This window comes from Pelophylax lessonae, assembly GCF_965119305.1.
Source record: "Pelophylax lessonae genome assembly, chromosome: 4".
NCBI classification, from domain to species: Eukaryota; Metazoa; Chordata; class Amphibia; order Anura; family Ranidae; genus Pelophylax; species Pelophylax lessonae.
This window is the reverse complement of record NC_138771.1, coordinates 53419307-53437139: the sequence shown is the minus strand read 5'-3', so window position 1 is coordinate 53437139 and position 17833 is coordinate 53419307. Positions and strand designations below refer to the sequence as shown.

At 38.1% G+C, this 17833-nt stretch overlaps 1 long non-coding RNA gene across 7 annotated transcripts in view; it reads left to right on the top strand.

Moving 5' to 3' along the window:
* LOC309553740 overlaps nucleotides 1–572 on the top strand; it is a 132930-nt gene extending 132358 nt beyond the window's left edge. For all 7 annotated transcript variants that reach the window (XR_014225184.1, XR_014225185.1, XR_014225186.1 and 4 more), the window contains one exon: nucleotides 348–572. This is a non-coding gene — a long non-coding RNA (uncharacterized lncRNA). The remainder of the gene's footprint in view (nucleotides 1–347) is intronic.
* The last annotated feature ends 17261 nt before the right edge of the window (nucleotides 573–17833 follow it).

Sequence of the window (17833 nt, the reverse complement as noted above, 5' to 3'; positions counted from 1 at the left end):
ACCCTGGCTCTGTTACGATTACAATTAGTTTACCCTGTTTTCTGTATATACTTGGTTTGGGCAGTTGTTCCTTGTGTGTTTGGTTACCTGGTTTGATTTACACAGTTTTAGTTTACTGGAGGTGCGTTTACATTTGTGTTATTCACTTATTTTTAAATAAATGATATTATTCTACACTTTACTTGTGCTTGATATTCTCAGTGGCAGTCCACACATTTCTGGTCACACCTGCTACTGACAGTATCACTCAAGATTGACAGCCTTGCAAACATTCTTACTCTTTCCCTAGATCAGGACCTCTGTGCTTTCTGATAATTAAATAACTTAGTGTTTGTTCTGTCTTTCAGGTTACCAAGATGAGCCACTGAATGTCCTCAAACAGCATGACTCAGCTAATGTGCCCTGCAAATAAACTGGACACATAATGGACTGTAGGTGGAAGGAAAACATCATTATTATTCAAGTTTAAAGTAGAAATTAAAGTGGAACAAAGACACAAGATTTCACCTCTGCAATGATCATACAAAATTCCAAGTTCATTTCATAAAATAGTATATTTTTTATATTTTATCAGAAATATTTTAATTTGGTTTAACATTATATATTACAAAAGTTAAAGTGAATCATGAATGTAATGAAATGCATAAAATTAGGACTTCCAATTTTAATGCAAATCAACAAAGTGTGTGTTATTATTTTATTATGACTATTATGATTGCCCTTAGAGTGCTATTATTGCTTTAAAGGGTAACTCCACTTTTGTGGGGGGAAAAAATTGCCAATAAAGAATAAACAATATAGCGTAACTGCAACTGCAACAAAAATGTTATTAAAAATTACCTTTCCATTTTAAATCTGCAGCTGTTGTAATTTTCTGAAAATGCAATGCAATATGGCTACCTGGAGCTGTTCTATACACAGAATTTTTACTGACCACACCCCAGAAACATCATTTCCTGCTTGTGTGATTGGCTCACCAATTTTCCCAGAAATCTGCTTAAGATACAAGTCAGGTTTCTGGCATCCCCTGCAATAAAAATGTCATATTTGGTGAGATACTCCCAATAGGAACACGTCTAAAGGGATGCAGGCCCAGCAGCTTCCCTCATTAGTGCTCTGCAGCTGCCCCTGCTGATAGATAATTATGAAACCACTCCCATTAGACCCACTCACCACAGGGGCACAGAGGAACAAACAATGATTTCTTCAGAATAACAAAAAATAGGAATCTGCAACAAAGTTTGGTAAAATCCTTGTAATGTACAGAGATCACCCAGTGGGGAATGTTTTTTTTCTTAACAAAAGTGGAGTAACACTTTAAAGAAAGTACTGCTATTGTATGCAACATGTTGTCTATAGGAGGTATGGGTTTACGCTGCAACTATTCGGGAATGAGAACTAGACATACTGCAGCTAAAAAATGTATTAGATATACCTACCTTGTCGCTGTGTTATTGAATTTGTAATGTAATACATGAAAACTTATATTGCAATGTATATGTTAATTTGAAACAATTGCACTTTACCAATAAATTATAAACTCCTTATGATGTAATGATTTGTGTTGTCCTTGGGGTGGTTCATTTTTTTATATTGAATATACAGCATTTCACACTAACCCAATGAATCTGTATGTGATGTGAAAACTCAGCGGATGGTTTACTAATGTACGTTATATGTCAGACTAGTAAACTTGAAATGTCCAAGCAGCTGAATGGAACATTTCTGAGGTTAGGGTCCTACCTCTTCGGAGGGAAGACCATTTCGCACACCCTGTGCACTTTTTGTGTTTCTCACGTTTGCGTGTGTGCATTTTTTTTATGCACCGGGTGTAAGTCTTTTGAGTGTGTTTCACACGCCACGGGCTTAAAAAAAAAAAAAATTCTGTTGTTAAATATTATTTAATGGGTCTTTCATGCAACAGATTTACTAGCCTATTGTGAAATTATGGCTAATTAGTTTAAAGAACTCACTAACCTTACTTTGGGATTAGATGAAAATTTAAGGGGGGCACATATACAAACAGATTATATGTATAAAAAGGTAATTTAAAACTTTTTGTTTAATCTGGCTACGTATGGGGTGCTTAATCTTTCTAGGTTGAGAAGTTGGAGAGGTAGAAAATGCTATTGATTGACAGTATTGGCTCCAAGAGTTCCTATTCCCCAAACAAAATGAATTATTGGCATCTACATGGACAAAGCATGGACAGATTATGCTGCCCATGGACAGATTACTCTGTCACTATGGACTCACCAATTTGATTGCATGTCATAATAAATATATATCCTGGTTAACACCATATGTATGCTGTTAGTCAGTTATAGAAGTAAGATCATTGCTCTGTTCAGCCTATTGTTAAGTCTGTGTTAACCAGTCTTTGCTGCTGGGAAGAGTAGCTGATTATTCAGGGTTGACATGGTTTGACCAGTTGTAGCTCCTGGGATAAGGCCAGCATTGGAGACCTTTACAAATTATTCTTTATCAATTCAATACAGTTGCTAAGGTGTTATCTGCATGTAGGTGATAGAGGTGCACAATTAATAATTAAAAAAGCGCAATCTCGATTCAACCCCCCTCACAATCTTAATCCAGCATATCCACGATTCATACAGTGCAGAGCCGTTCTCTGTTCACTCACAGCTGTCAGAAAAAAAAAAGAGCCCCAGGCAAATGTTTATTAACATTGCTCAGCACTGAGAGATAACTAAAAACAATTTATCATTTGGTTCTTTAAGATCAAAGAGATGAACTGTAGATGAGGTTAGTTTAACCACTTAAAGACTAAGCCTTTTTCTGACACTTTTTTGCTCGAAAATTACTAAGAACCCCACAAACATTATATATATTTTTTTAGCAGAGACCCTAGAGAATAAAACGTCGGTTGTTGCAAATTTTATGTCACACAGTATTTGCGCAGGGGTCTTTCAAACGCAAATTTTTGGGAAAAAATACACTTTAATGAATTAGAAAAAAAAACTAAACAGTAAAGTTAGCCCAATTTTTTTTGTATAATGTGACAGATGATGTTACCCCGAGAATCATGATAAATATTCTATCCAGAATCGTGGAGCTCTAATAGGTGCACATGTACTTGGAGGGATTTTTAAACTGCTGTCAAATGTGTATACTACATTGCCATTAAAGGTAATATAGTAGTATACACTGTATAAATGAATATAGAACATATATATATATATATATACAGTATATATATATATATATATATATATATATATATATATATATATATATATATATATATACAGTATCTCACAAAAGTGAGTACACTGCTCACATTTTTGAAAATATTTTATTATATCTTTTCATGTGACAACACTGAAGAAATGACACTTTGCTACAATGTAAGGTAGTGAGTGTACAGCTTGTATAACAGTGTAAATTTGCTGTCCCCTCAAAATAACTCAACACACAGACATTATTGGGGGGGGGGGGGGGGAGTACCGCGCTTCAGTGGTGACAATTTAAAGTAAAGTGGCTAGTAATAAATATATGTCAATAATATTCCAAAAAGGTGTATAAAATATGAAGTTATATAAACGTATTAATTATAAAACTTGTACACAATTAAATCTGTGCCATATATATTCAGATCATAAGATATCTTCCAAAAATAAATAGATAAATACGTATGTTGATATAAATTATCAATTAATAATAAAGTGCTTATGGTGGTTGTGTATTATACAAAACTAATTAAAAGTGACAATTGGGATACAATAAGGTGCACTGTGCAAATCATTAAAGTGGCATAATATTTTTCTCCAGTATTATATCAATAAGATTGATGATTTTTGTTGTTTTTTGTTGATTTAGACACCTGAGTACAATATATGAATCTTACTTTTATTTATTTTTTCATCAATCTTATTGATATAATACTGGAGAAAAATATTATGACACTTTAATGATTTGCACAGTGCACCTTATTGTATCCCAATTGGTTTAGTATAATACACAACCACCATAAGCACTTTATTATTAATTGATAATTTATATCAACATACGTATCTATTTATTTATTTTTGGAAGATATCTTATGATCTGAATATATATGGCACAGATTTAATTGTATACAAGTTTTAAAATTAATACGTTTATATAACTTCATATTTTATATAACTTTTGGAATATTATTGACATCTATTTATTACTAGCCACTTTACTTTATATATCACCCCTGAAGCGGGGTACTCCCCCCCCCCCCAATCATTTTCATTTAACTGTGTGGTCACCAGTAGTAGTACAAGCAGCATCAAGGGCATACATATTCAAGTATCTCCCAAGACAGCGTAAGAGTCACACCCATATAAACAGACACAGCCATTATTGTCTAAACCGTTGGCAACAAAAGTGAGTACGCCCCTAAGTGAAAATGTCCAAATTGGGCCCAATTATCAATTTTCCCTCCCTGTTGTCATGTGACTCATTATGGTTACAAGGTCCCAGGTGTTAATGGGGAGCAGGTGTGTTAAATTTGGTGTGATCGCTCTCACTCTCTCATACTGGTCACTGGAAGTTCAACATGAAATCTCATGGCAAAGAACTCTCTCAGGATCTGAAAAAAAAAAAAGAATTGTTGCTCTACAAAAAGATGGCCTAGGCTATAAGAAGATTGCCAAGACCCTGAAACTGAGGTGCAGCATGGTGGCCAAGACCATACAGTGGTTTATCAGGACAGGTTCCACTCAGAACAGGCCTTGCCATGGTCGACCAAAGTAGTTGAGTGCACGTGCTTAGCGTCATATCCAGAGGTTGTCTTTGGGAAATAGATGTATGAGTGCTGTCAGCATTGCTGCAGAGGTTGAAGGGGTGGGGGGTCAGCCTGTCAGTGCTTAGACCATACGCTGCACACTGCATCAAATTGGTTTGCATGGCTGTTGTCCCAGAAGGAAGCCTCTTCTAAAGATGATGCACAAAGCCCACAAACAGTTTGCTGAAGACAAGCAGACTAAGGACATGGATTACTGGAACCATGTCCTGTGGTCTGATAAAACCAAGATAAACACATTTGTTTATAAACACATCAAGAGTGTGTGGTGGCAACCAGGTGAGGAGTACAAAGACAAGTGTGTCTTGCCTACAGTCAAGCATGGTGGTGGGAGTGTCATGGTCTGGAGCTGCATGAGTGCTGCCGACACTGGAGAGCTACAGTTCATTGAGGGAACCATGAATGCCAACATGTACTGTGACAAAAATGTGGGGGGTGTACTCACTTTTGTGAGATACTGTATATATTTACGGTATCTCACAAAAGTGAGTACACCGCTCACTTTTTTGTAAATATTTTATTATATCTTTTCATGTGACAACACTGAAGAAATTATACTTTGCTACAATGTAGTGAGTGTACAGCTTGTATAACAGTGTAAATTTGCTGTCTCCTCAAAATAACTCAACACACAGCCATTGATGTCTAAACCGCTGGCAACAAAAGTGAGTACACCTCTAAGTGAAGTCCAATTTGGGCCCAAAGTGTCAATATTTTGGTGGAAACAATAATGATTGGACAAGGCTCTAACCTCTCCAACTCAGTGAGACTGACCAACAGTTTCTGAAGGAATCCAGATCAACTCACCATTTAGCCATCTACTCCTGGCTTGGGTGATTGCCATGTCATGCTTATGGGTGCCTTAAATTTATGGGAGCAGCTTTTGACTCAATCAGACTTATTTTAAAAATATTAACCTTCCCGGAGTTTGTACTCTGCCAGTCCCTCCATGGCTTCTAATTGCCCAATGAGTAATAAATGAAAAGTACCAACAACAACATACAAAGCCGTTTACAACTCCCCCCAAGCTACATCATCAACTTTGTCTCAATATATCACCCAAACTATCTTTTCCGCTCCTCCCAAGACCTCCTGCTCCAACTCCCTTGTCACCTCCTCCAATACCCACCTCCAGGTCTTTTCCGGAGTCTCTCTCATCCTCTAGAACCCCCTACCCCAATCTGTCTGACTATCTCCTAATCTGTTCACCTTTAGGCGATCCCTGAAAACTCACCCCTTCAGAGAAGCTTAACTCACCTCTGCCTGACAACTGAACATTTTATTCTTCCACCAGCTCATCACTCACAGTTATTTATTTTTTTGTCAACACCCTCACTATTAGACTGTATTATTATTATTATATAGGATTTATATAGCGCCAACAGTTTGCGCAGCGCTTTACAGCGTGAGGTCAGACAGTACAGTTACAATACAATTTAATACAGCAGGAATCAGAGGGCCCTGCTCCTTAGAGCTTACAATCAGAAAAGAGGGTCAAGTGACACAAAAGTTAGGAAAAAGTGGGGGATGGGCTGATGGAGAAAATAAAAGTATAGTTGTTAGGTGGAGCCAGGATAGGCTTCTCTGAAGAGAAAATTTTTCAGGGATCGCTTAAAAGTGGATAGTGTTGGAGATGATCGGACAGATTGGGGCAGGGAATTACAAAGCATGGGAGAGGCTCAGGAGAAGTCCTGGAGGCAAGCATAGGAGGGAGTGACAAGGGAACTTGAGAGCAGGAGGTCTTGGGAGGAACGAAGAGAACAATTTGGTTGGTTTTTTTAAATCAGGTTAGTGATGTAGCCGAGGGCCGAGTTGTGGATGGCTTTGTAAGTTATTGTTAGTATTTTTAATTTAATTCATTGGGTGAGTGGCACCCAATGGAGGGATTGGCAGAGAGGGGTAGCAGATGCTGAGCCGTTTGTAAGGTGGATAAGTTTGGCAGCAGCATTCATGAGCAGCAACATTGTAAGATCCTACAAGCAGAAGCCTTGTATAGTATTCTAACTGCACTGCCTTCCCTTATATTTAAAAGCGCTGCACAAACTGTTGGAGCTATATAAATCCTGTAGAATAATAACAATACTTTAAGTGACTCTTCAGTCATTTTTTTCATCTTTCCATCTATTAAATCCTTTGCCCCTGTTGTTTTAACTTTGGATAGTAAAACATTTTTTTTTCTGCCAGTAAATACCTTATACAGCCCAATTCCTCATTCTTGTCTGGTCATTAGCCTAGGCTAATGACATCATGCACAGCTCTGTCTCTTACTCTTGTGAGAGTTTGCCAGCAAGGGAGAAGGGATTAGTCATAGGAGAGCCAAGGAGAGCTGAAGGGGGCTGGATGAGGTCAGAGATTACAGGAGACTGCAGAGATCCATAAGGAGAATTGTGCAGGCAAGCAGTGGTGAGTGTGTCTGTCTGTCTGCATATACAGTATCTCACAAAAGTGAGGACACCCCTCACATTTTTGTAAATATTTTATTATATCTTTTCATGTGACAACACTAAAGAAATGACACTTTGCTACAATATAAAGTAGTGAGTGTACAGCTTGTATAACAGTGTAAATTTGCTGTCCCCTCAAATAACTCAACACATAGCCATTATTAGGGAGGGGGGGGGGGGAAGTACCGCGCTTCATGGGTGATATATAAAGTAAAGTGGCTAGTAATAAATATATGTCAATAATATTCCAAAAGGTGTATAAAATATGAAGTTATATAAACGTATTAATTATAAAACTTGTATACAATTAAATCTGTGCCATATATATTCAGATCTGCTGGCAACAAAAGTGAGTACACCCCTTAGTGAAAATGTCCAAATTGGGCCCAGTTAGCCATTTTCCCTCCCTGTTGTCATGTGAGTCGTTAGTGTTACAAGGTATCAGGTGTGAATGGGGAGCAGGTGTGTTAAATTTTGTGTTATTGTTCTCATACTGGTCACTGAAAGTTCAACATGGCACCTAAAGAAGCTAAGGGTAAAGGTGATGTACTGGCGAAGCATGTCTCCAGACCTAAACCCTATTGAATATCTGTGGGGCATCCTCAAATGGAAGGTGGAGGAACGCAAAGTCTCTAATATCTGTCAGCTCCATGATGTCGTCATGGAGGAGTGGAAGAGGACTCCATTGGCAACCTGTGAGGCTCTGGTGAACTCCATGCTCAAGAGGGTTAAGGCAGTGCTGAAAAATAATGGTGGCCACACAAAATATTGACACTTTGGGCCCAATTTGGACATTTTTACTTAGGGGTGTACTCACTTTTGTTGCCAGCGGTTTATACTTTAATGGCTGTGTGTTGAGTTATTTTGAGGGGGCAGCAAATTTACACTGTTATACAAGCTGTACACTTACTACTTTGCAGAAAAGTGTAATTTCTTCAGTGTTGTTACATGAAAAGATATAATAAAATATTTACAAAAATGTGAGGGGTGTACTCACTTTTGTGAGATACTGTATATACAGTATGTGTGTGTGTGTGCCTCTGTGTGTCTGTGTAAATCCAGGTGAACAGGCAGCAGCTTCAGCTGCCCATAGTTAAAATGGCTACAGCCAGACTTAGTGGAGGGAGATTTCTGCAGCATATATGGTAAGTACAGAATCACAGTATATATAAAATTATATGCAAAGTGGTTGGAGAGAAGCTTCAGAATGGCAAATATGTTTTTATTACAAATTATTATTACAAATGATGTGAGCAGACTGCACTACTGTATATATGTGTGTGTGTGCATAAATCCTGTATAATAATAAAAATATATTAATAATATAAAGCTATAGTTAATATGATAACCAATGTCAGTATAAATACAGTGCATACGGAAAGTATTCACAGTGCTTCACTTTTTTCACATTTTATTATGTTAAAGCCTTATTCCAAAATGGATTAAATTCATTATTTTCCTCAAAATTCTACAAACAATACCCCATAATGACAACATGAAAGAAGTTTGTTTGAAATCTTTGCAAATTAATTAAAACAAAAAAAATGAAAAAAAATCACATATGCATAAGTATTCACAGCTTACACAATACTTTGTTGTAGCACCTTTGGCACCAATTACAGCTTTAAGTCTTTTTGAGTATGATGCTATAAGCTTGGCACACCTATTTTTGGGCAGTTTCTCCCATTCTACTTTGCAGGACCTCTCAAGCTCCATCAGGTTGGATGGGGAAGCGTAGGTGCACAGTCATTTTCAGATCTCTCCATAGATGTTCAATCGGGTTCAAGTCTGGGCTCTGGCTGGGCAACTCAAGGACATTCAGAGTTGTCCCGTAGTCACTCCTTTGTTATCTTGGCTGTGTGCTTATGGTTGTTTTCCCCTTTGGAAGATGAACCGTCCCCCCAGTCTGAGGTCCAGAGCACTCTGGAGAAGGTTTTCATCAAGAATGTCTCTGTACATTGCTGCATTCATCTTTCCCTCGATCCTAACTAGTTTGAACATCTCTGGAGAGATCTGAAAATGGCTGTGCACTTACGCACCGGACAACGACCCTAAGCACACAGCCAAGATAACAAACGAGTGGCTACAAGTCAACTCTGTGAATGTCCTTGAGTTGCCCAGCCAGAGCTTAGACTTGAACCCGATTGAACATCTCTGGAGAGATCTGACAAAAGCTGTGCACCAACGCTCCCCATCCAACCTGATGGAGCTTGAGAGATCCTGCAAAGAAGAATGGGAGAAATTGCTCAAAAATAGGTGTGCCAAGCTTGTAGCATCATACTCAAAAAGACTTGAGGCTGTAATTGGTGCCGAAGGTGCTTCAACAAAGTATTGAGCAAAGGCATGTACATGGAATTTTTTATTTTATTATTTTTTTAAAAATTTGCAAAGATTTCAAACAAACTTCTTTCATGTTGTCATTATGGGGTATTGTTTGTAGAATGTTGAGGAAAATATTGCATTTAATCCATTTTAGAATAAGGCAGTAACATAAAAAAATGTGGACAAAGTCAAGTGCTGTGAATACTTTCCGGATGCACTTTATGCAAGTTTACCAAGATGTCAGTATAAAAATCTGTTTTGGAGGAAATTTTAATTAAGTTCCATATCGCATAAACTCCAATGTATTCTAGTCACACATACAAAAAAAAATTCTGAATACAAAATTATGCAAAAATAATCTGTATGAAACACATAGGACTTGCCCATCTCTAACTTGCCATATGGTCTATGTAACTTGACATAGAACCATCCTTAATACAAATGCTTCCCAGAGCAGACCTTGTGGCTGCAGACATAACACACTTTTGTGTGTTGTGATGGAAATGGCTAGACACCATGTAAAGGCTGTATACAGGCTGTTATTCAAATGAGCGGAGAGGCTGAAAGGCCTGTATATTGGATGCATAGAAATGGCTAGCCTGGACTTGAAGGCTGTACACTGACTGTGATAAATGACTAGAGTACATGGAAGGGCTGTATACTAGCTATTGTAACGTACAAATGACACTGACAATCTTGATCACGCAGGGTCGAAATAGTTCAACAACCTACCTTTAAGTCCAACAGAAGCTCAATGGAATCATGTTCGCTTCACAATACATGGTATTATAATGAATGCAAAGGTTTGCTCAAAAAGTCAAGCAACAATGTATTTTTGGTCAAAGCCTATTGAAAACATCAGCAGTGAGCTTTCCTTTTTTATATCCCTTTCTTTCATCCTTAAGGAAAATCACAGGGTATAAACATGTCAATCCACAAGCAATGGCTTTTTGTTGGAAGGAAAGTTTAAGTGCAAATGAAATTGTATGCTTGTTTGGCAAACTTCATTTCAATCTCCCGCTATGGGACCAATGTTTCTCTCCTCCTTTTACAGTCAATAAACTGACAATAGGAAAGAAAATAAGGTTTCCTTGGCACCTGCCCAATAAACGGGTTTCCAGTCAGGGGGTATGAAAGAAAAGCATTACTGTGTACAGATTTCTTTCGGCAAATGAAATGCTGTACTTATATTAGAGGGTTCCAGTGTTGTGGTATGAATAATCAGTTAGCAATAATACAATCCAGGTTCCAACTACCCTTCAGAGCTTTTTTTTGGGGGGAAAACAAAGTACAATGCTGATATACAAAATTTAGACGCTCATATTAGCCAATCAATTTTTATCTTTAACCAGTTTTTGAGTAGTCCAAACAATGGGTTTATATTGTCGGCTACTGTGCACATTGTGTGTGTATAGCTGCACATGAGTACAAGTTTACATTACGAAACCTAATTTTTTTTTATTTTCTCTACAGAAATGGTAACTTTTACATACAAAGCCAGCAGAATATTAGCATGCATAAAGAAAGGGATGTATTCCAGAGATAAGACTATAATCCTTCCACTTTATAAAACTCTGGTCCCACCGCATCTGGAGTATTCTGTCCAGTTCTGGTCGCCGGTCCTCAGGAGGGATGTGTTGGAGCTGGAGAGAGTCCAGAGAAGGGCAACTAAACTGATTAGGGGATTGGAGGACCTTAATTATGAAGAGCGTCTGCAATCGCTTGATTTATTCTCCCTGGAGAAGAGACACCTGGGGGGGGATATGATAGCAATTTATAAATATCTCAATGGGGATCTCAGCTTAGAAAAAAAGCTGTTCAGTCGAAGGGATTGCATGAGGACTCGAGGGCATACAATGCGATTAGAGGAGAAGCGTTTTAACCTCAGGCAACGTGGGGGGTTCTTCACTGTTAGGGCTACAAGATTGTGGAATTCTCTACCACAAGAGGTGGTTTCTGCGGGAAGTATGGTGGCTTTCAAAAGACTCTTAGACGTACATCTCCAGGATCAGAACATTCAGGGCTATGTGAGATGATTACAGCCACACACACCTACACAGGTTGAACTGGATGGACTATTGTCTTTATTCAACCTCACCTACTATGTAACTATGTAATATATTTGGGCATGGTATTAGAACACGTTCAACATAAAGAACTATATTTGGTTGTAGGCATAATGCTGTTTTATACAAGCCCTTATTCTTATATCTTTCCCCTTACTCACAGGCTACTACTCTGATCTCCGGCTCCTTTTGCTAAAACCTGTAGGATAGTTCTCAATTTTATCACAACAAAGATCACAAGGCAATACATTAACACACTCTTTGCTATATTTTACAGCCGGCATTGCTCTCTTCAGAAGCGTTATCTGCTGTTTGTTTCACCTTGCAAAATAAGATAAGCCCTGGATTTTTCATTATCATAAGATCAGTAGAAAATATGAAAAAAAAATATATCATTCTTTCTGCTGTTCCGCACTATCTTGCTGATGGTAGAAGCACGTACACTGCTCTGTAGCTTCCAAATAAAGGAGTTTATCGTTGTCATTGGGGATGTTTTATCAGGAGACTGATCACTGGTAACTCAAAAATAAAAGAGCGTTTGATGTGAAAAATAAAAATTAGGCAAGGACAAGCGCGCATTGGGGTACATTTATCAAAGTCAAAAAAATCCTCTTCTATTAATTTTGATCCACTCTACAGTACAATTTCCGTATTAATCAAAAACATGTCTGTAGTAAGCAGTAGTGATGAATAGTGTATAATAACAATAATAATAATAATAATAATAAAAATTTCAGCAGATAACAAAAATAAAACTAATGTTGTCCAGTTTTATTCTGCTAAAAGAACAAAAATAATAGCTTCTTGCTCAGATGTCATCGTCATGAGGGTAGCATTGACATCAATTATCATGCTACACCCATGATGTCATGAACCCCTAAAGCTGGCCATACATGGAGCAAATTTCTTTCCTGCAACCAAGGGTTGTAGGAAAAACATTTGGATGATTCCCCCATCAATACAGACAGTGGTAGATGGCGCATGGGTGGATGAGACACAAAATCCAAAAACGGCCGCCTAGACGATGGAATATGTGGCGTGAACAGCAGACAAATTGCAGCAGATGCAGGCAGAAATGGAAGGCAGCTCGCAGGAGATAGAAGGAATCTCTAAACAGCATAAAAACAAAAGATAAGAGAGCGCTACTCTAAGTGTAATATGTAAAAAGTTCCAGGGTTTATTTAGACAATTGGCAACTTACAGGAGATGAAACAATAACGTGCATGTCAGTCCCTGCCAGGGCTAAGAGCGGATGTATTTATTGGCGTGCTAGTCTCTAAATAGCCTGTAGTGAAATCAGTTTGCCCACATCCCTCGTAATTGTATTTATCGTTTTTTGGGGCCTCAACCCAAGCGAAGGTGGGACTTTATAGGCAAAAAATATGTATTTTCCACTTTTATAATAAAAAGTGTTTATTCAAAATGTTAATAGTTAAAATGTACACAAAAGAGGTATATATACACAATGGGCAGAGGGCCCATGGAGGTGAAGGTGGTGAGAAAGAAAGAAGTTGTGACATGATGTGAAATTGGTGACTTATGATGTTGTTTTTCTGCTATCCATGCTATAAGACTCTGGATGCGACAGAAAACATCCTGGATGTTCTTTCTTACGACCTTCACCTCCATGGGCCCTCTGCCCATACCTCTTTTGTGTTTATTTTAACTATTAACATTTTGAATAAATACTTTTTATTATAACATTGGAAAATACATATTTTTTGCCTATAAAGTCCCACCTTCGCTTGGGTTGAGGCCCCAAAAAACACCTAAAGAGTAGATGTATAACCAAAGATACGTACACATACAGAGGCATCCAAGCTAACACCGGATGAGGCAGGGAGACTCCAGCCCGGCACCCCGTAGACCAGGAGAAACAAGCCCCTGAGTTCTTGGTCAGACGTGATGTTGGCACTGAGGACAGGAAATGGGGCATGACTAAGGCATTTCAGAGCCGCCCATGGCTCCTTTCTCAAAGCTGATAGGCGAGTATCACACCACTTGTATAAGTAGTGACAGGGGGCGGAGTAGCATGTAAAAGGAAAAGAAAAGTGGGAAAGGAAGAGCAGGAAGGATAGAACAATCCTGCTCATAACGCTTTTCTACACAATATAATTAATAATAAACATATTAAAATACATTATAAAAAAACAAATAAATACATAAATAAATGGTGTAAAAAACACATGATACACACACATATATACATACGCATACATACACACATATATAGATACAGACACACATACATATAACACCAAAAAAAAAAAATATATATATATATATATATATATATATAAAATAAGTAACACGCTTTGCAAGAACACATTGTGATAAAAGGACAGGGAACGACTAAATGATAGATCTGTTCTCGATCTCTTCATTTAACCCATGGTGAGTAAGGGAATTGAGGGTGTAAATCCAAAAAGTCTCCCTCTCGCACAGACGCTTGAAGACCAACAGGCAGGGATTCGATCACCCAAACCCTTTGACCAGCAGTCTGTCCATTGTGTTATGGTGGCAAAATGCCTGAGGACACTATGCTTCATAGCACTTTTTTCAGTACCCTTTTTTTACAAATCTTCTGTGTTCCCCAAACCTGCACGTAAAGTTCTAATTGTTCGGCCTACATAAAGTACAGACAATGTTGACAGGGGAATCCCTCCTGCCAAGCCACTGTCTTCTCCCGGCCGGTGGGCGGGGGGAAGCCATCCCTGATGGGAGAAGACAGTGATTATTGCCAGTGGCTATAGCAGCTGCTAGCAATAATCGCAAGAGAATCGATCAACTTTGGTACATTCAGCCTGCCCAATAACAGTCTGAATCACGGCCGGTTCTTTCTGAACCAGCTGAGATTCGAACGGTGTATGGCCGGCTTTAAACACAACTCCAATCAAAACCTTTTATTTTTTTTTGTTTTAGTTTTGGACAGAGTAGGGAAGTGGCAGAAGCTATCTTTTCCTCACTTTTTATTTGTACTGGAAAGGATGGAAAATCTCTCCATTGGATACTGAGATTGCAACAAAACACTTTATTCAGTAAAAAGTGGAAGAGTTATAACTTCTGTATGGTTTCTATTAGTGATGAGCATATGTGCTTAGGCTTGATTCCCAGTTTGATTCTGCAAATTGGAAACGTTAATAAAAACCCCACTGAAGAGGTATTTTTGAAAATCAGTTCTGGGTATAAGGCTAATAGACAAAGATTTGCCAAGGGCACAGAGAGCTGTTCACTGCCACGAGGGACTTGTACTAATGAAAAAAATAATATATATATTTTAAGAAATACCATTCTGTGGGAAGAGAATGCTCCATCTTATGTGATTTTGGGAGTGACATGGAAAAAACACCAATCCTTAAAGTGCTTGTAAACCTCAGGCATGAAATATGAGAAAAGCATATCCCTCTATAGTGTGCTTCAATATACAGAACTAAGTGTCATTTCTATCTTCAATCTCATTCCTCTGCTATTGGCATGAGTCACTTCTGGCAAGTTTTCCTGACACCAAGAAGTAAAAAGGTGACAGGGGAGGAAGCTCCAGCACATAGTTTGTGATTGATAGCCTCAGCTCTGTTCCTGTGCACAGTGTGAAGGCTAGCATGTCCCTTCTCTCCAATCAGCTCCCAGCTCTCCTCACTGAGCTCTGCAGAGTGTAACTTTAGATCTCCACCCCCTGCTTTCTGGAAGTCCAGAAAAGCTAAAAAAATTCCTCTGACCTGCATGCATGAGCAAAGGTCAGATGGATTTCAGGGAGTAAATGCAACATGAATCATCTGCTCTTACTCAAGATGGTCACGACCAAAAATGCTAGGGGGAGTTTTCAAAGTGATTTCTCAGCAAAAACAATGTATGAAGACATAGATGTCTGGATGAGTTTAAAAAAGAATTGAATAGTGTTTTTGGTTTGTGTGACTCAGATGCAGTGTAGTTCTGCTTTCATTTGAAAAAAGTATTTTTAGGCAGTTTTTGCTGTGATTTTTTTAAATCTAGCAGTGATAGGCTGGAATTGAGCAACTGGCATTGCAGACAGATCTAGAAGCTAATAGAACATTTACACTTAAAACCTAAATAAATTATTAAATAAATTATTTAATTCATTCATTCATGTAAAACCCTCATAACAATTTCCAAACCATGGCAAAACACTTTTCATAGCACAGCTTATCATTTTTTAGAACACACTGTACACAGTTTTTTAAAATGTCTGGATAGACTGCACAAAAACACTTCAAAACCACAGCCTCACATTCCAGACACGAGGCAGCTGTTCTGCTGAAATAAAAATTACAGTGCCATGTTTTAGATACAATAGCCAGATATATCGCTGGAGGCTATATAAGCAGCTTGATAGGGCAGCAATGTAAAAGGAAGAGACGTGGCAGGCTGGTAAGGTGTATCAATGGCAGCAGCCAGAAATACTGTACAGACTTACTACACATTATGTAAACAGTTTTACTTGGTCACAAAGTAGGAGGTAGAGAAGAGACATGTTTTATTGGGAAATTAAAATCACATTGTATGATGTCCAAGACAACAGCAAGACATATTGCACGGACATGCTGCACATCAGGTAAACAGTTTCATAAGGCTGCAATTGAAGAGGGAGAGAGGAGGCAGCTGTTATCAAGATAAAAAAAAAAAAAAGAGTATAATATCAGAGACAGAGGCAGTCTGAAATATTGCACATCATTTAGGTGGTTTTACTGGACCACAATTGTAGAGGATTTTATTCAAAACATATTGCACAGACATGTATTATGTCAAAGACAAGAGACAGAAATGTTACAAGTCACGCTGTGGATCATGTAAGAATTTTTACCAGGCTGCAATGTAAGAAGGGGCCAGGTTTTATTGTGAAATACATTTTTTTGTGTATTAGGTCAGAGACAACATCCAGAAATATTGCACAGACAAACTGCATGTCAAGTAAGGGGTTTTATAGGCCTCAGTTAAAGAGGGAAAGGTGAGGCATTTTGTAAAATGAAAAAAAAAAAAAAAAAACACAATGTATGGGATGGCAAGCATCTATATTATAGATTTAATAAATAACTTACACCAGACAGCTTTCTTGGATAATAACTTGGCCACGGCCTTTATTTATTGGTTTATAAATTAATTAACTCATTAATCCATCAATCAATAATTTTTTCACTTTTACCATTAGCATAACTTTGCAATACATAACACAACTACCCAGCTTTGACGCTCGGGTTATCACTTAACCATATAAAGACACCTCCATATTTTGTCCCCCTTTCGAAAAAGGTGACCCTACCACATAAATTTATAAGGCCGTGACTTAATAATATTTGGGCGGGCGGGCGGGAAGCTCCGCTCCGGCTGATCTTCTGAGGCGACTGACTCCACGCCCTCGCTCCCACTCCTATATATAGCCTGCCTCGGTTCCAGAAACTTCGGTCACCTGACCTTCCGCAGGCAGCTATTTTAGCCAATCAGAATCCTCCAACCTCCGTATCTCCCGCCTAGACGCTCTATACAGGGGGGAGCTAGAAACTGCCTATCTGCAGCCCTCCCATGAGGAAAAAGTAGGAAAATGGGGTCCTTGAAACCCCTTTCCCTTTTTCCATTCATTCTGCCAAAAACAACATCATGCTGTATTGTAAAGATGTGATTCACATCATGTAAGCATTTTTAAGTGTCTGTACTGAAAGATGAGGCAGGTTTTATCATGAACTGAAAATCAGTGTATTATGTCAGAGACAACAGCCAGAAATATTGCACAGGGATTAAACACGTCATGAAAATGTTTTTCTTAGGCTGCAATTAAAGAGGAAGAGATAAGGTAGTTTTTAATGTGAAATAAATTTAGAGTGTATTATGTCTTGGACAAAGGCCAAAAATAATGTGCAGACTCCATAGCCAGTTGGAGCAGAATACATTTTGAAAGGGACAGACAGCATGCAGCTATTCATCAAAAAAAAAAAAAAAAATACACATCTTAGTGTATATATTCATATCCAGCATTTCAGCAGTTGGAGTACGCTACATTTTAACAATGCCAAAACACATGCAGATGTTCATGCCAAATATACACAACAAAGTACATTTTTACACTAAAAAGAGAAGGAATATTGTGGTTCCTGCATAGGTATTATTTCTTCCTTTTCTTTTAGGCCTTATTGGCCAAAGCCACTTCTCCAATTAGCTTTTGAGGACAAAAACAAAATTAAGTTTATATTTTTCTAAAT